General features: G+C 40.5%; 1 protein-coding gene across 1 annotated transcript in view; it reads right to left on the reverse strand.

Annotated features, from left to right (window-relative positions):
- The window catches only part of rab32a (RAB32a, member RAS oncogene family), a 15,647-nt gene that overhangs the window by 12,029 nt on the left and 1,118 nt on the right, over positions 1–2,500 (reverse strand). The window lies entirely within an intron of this gene.

The raw sequence follows: 2,500 nt of genomic DNA on the forward strand, positions 1-2,500 counted from the left end.
CACGCAGCCCTCACTGCCAATCAGTCTGTGACAGACATGCAAGTTGTTGTGGCGACCCCCCAGCCCACAAACACACACACACACACACACACACACAACTGTCCACCCCCTTTCTGTCACCACTGTAAGCGATGGAATAAATATAAAAACAGCAGTCTCCTAACCATCTGTCCTGATCTGTCTCAGCATATGAGCTCCGTTTGATGGAGGGAGAGGATGGACCTGACCTGCACAACCATGTTCAAAAGTAAGAATAGAACATATCTAGAGGCAGAGCTAATCATTTCTTATTTCAACAGGAAAGAAACATCATTCAAAAAGACAGGTTCACATTTTTCAACTCCGTCTTAAAACAACACCCACATGCCCTCTGACAGCGCTACTGCTGCTACAGTTGCTCTCCCCCGTCCATACGGGCCGTGTACAGATCCCATCCTAACACGATTCCAATATAAAGAGACAAGGACAAAATCTACGTTCCTCATTTTGTGCAAACATGAAGCTAATATCAGGCTCAAGGAAGAAAAATGACAGCGACTCAATGTGGGCATGTGAGTTTTGTTTTAAGACAGATTTGAAAACATGTAAACCTACCATTTAATCTCAGCTTCTTCATGCAGTGGATGTGACCTGCAGGAGCGGACTTTCAAAATAGATTAAAAATCTCTCTACTCTGGCAATAAAGTGTAGTGGGCTTGATGATAAGCTACAACTGCTACTTTCAGCCAGGATCGTTTGAACAGGATGTATTTGAAACATCCCTGTCCTCTGTGGTGCATACTAAAGCAGTTGCACGTTGTCATTTGACACCACTATTACTAACCTGGAAAAGCTTGATTTTGCAGACTTCTCCTGCATAATGTAGTTCGCTGCGGTCTCCAACTGTGGCATGTGCATCATGTTCAGAAACCCATGACCTGGGATCATGTTAAAACTACTTGTATTTCTTTTTCTTTTCTTTTTTTTTGTTGCCATTGGTCAAGCAGCACAAGGGTGTGGTACATTTATGGGAAAATGAGCCATAATTTGTGAACACAAAGTCCAATCTTGATGACAGCTGACAATTTACCATCCCATCTCTACACGACTAATTACACAAATCTGTATGTCACCAAACAAAATCAGAGGTGGGTTTTTAGCAAGTGAAGTAAAGTGTAACTTATGTTTTAAGTTCTAACTTACATGTAACCTCCCTGAATTACCGTTAGATGATTGTTAGAAAGACCAACTGTCACATTCTTTTAGAGCTGAAACGATTGGTGGATTACTTGATAGAGAGCAAATTTTGATAACAAATTACTCATTTAAGGAAGTTTTTTAAGATAAAATGAAAATTTTCTCCAGTTCCAGGTTCTCAGATCTGAATATTTACTTTGTTTTAGTTATTTATGGCAGCAAACTGACTATCTTTTGGTGTTGGGCAGCTGGTCAGACAAAGCAAGATATTTAAATATGTCAACTTCTCTTTTGGGATATTGTCATGAACATTTCTCACTTTTTTCCTGACATTTTACAGACCTAACAATTAATAATGACATAAAATAGAGATTTATCAATAACACAAAAAACTATATATTCCGTGTACATGTTGAACAACAATGTAAACATATTCTTCACACACACAGGAGATAAACCTTTAGTTACTCATTACTTTAAATACCGGCATCTCAGAGAATGAATAACCACCCTTACTGTCCCTCTGCATACGTGAGATCAGGACTGTTTAGTGGGGGTCTATCCCATGACAGACAAAGCAAGTCGACACAAATTGTATTTGTAAACTGCCACAATTTAAATAATTCCTTTGCTATTTATGAATGCAGTTATAACTCCAACTAAATAAGGTCCTAACTTTCGCCTAAAGGCAGACACAATCCTTCGAACTTTTGCCAGCAAGAGCAAAGGGGAGAAAAGAAAACTAGTTGGCATTTGCATGACGGAAGACCACACACACACACACACACACACACACACACACACACACACACACACACGCCCCTTAAACCATGTGATCTCATTACACCTAACACAAAAATATCCACTGTAAATTAGCCTTATGAGTTCCAGTATATGTGACCAACCAATTTTTACAAGCATTAACGTCAGATGTATTTTTGGCTATAAAGACGCTCCAGATAAAACATGAAAAGACAGAGGCTAATGGGACATCACAGACACCCCTCACCCACCCAACACCCCTCATTACACCCTCATTCCTGCTGACTGAACTGTAACTGCATCTGCATCGGCCTGGTCGACACTTGTGATTTTAAAAGTTAAGTCATTTTGCCGGTTGGTTCTCATCTTTGCTCACTTCCCCTTTCACCTGCCCTTTCAAGCATGTCACTCTCACACTCCCTCGTTTGCAGTGTGATATTATCATGCCTGCAGTTGACAAACAGTGAGAGCTTGACTGAGGCCGCCTGCATGCGGAAAACTTTTATTTACTCTGCTCTGATTTCTCTCTGCGCTTGCTAACAAAAGCTGCTGGAATGCACAG

This window comes from Seriola lalandi, unplaced genomic scaffold (genome assembly GCF_002814215.2).
Source record: "Seriola lalandi dorsalis isolate HSWRI2012SDOR001 ecotype SW California unplaced genomic scaffold, Sedor1 jcf7180002054326, whole genome shotgun sequence".
In the NCBI taxonomy this organism is placed as follows: domain Eukaryota; kingdom Metazoa; phylum Chordata; class Actinopteri; order Carangiformes; family Carangidae; genus Seriola; species Seriola lalandi.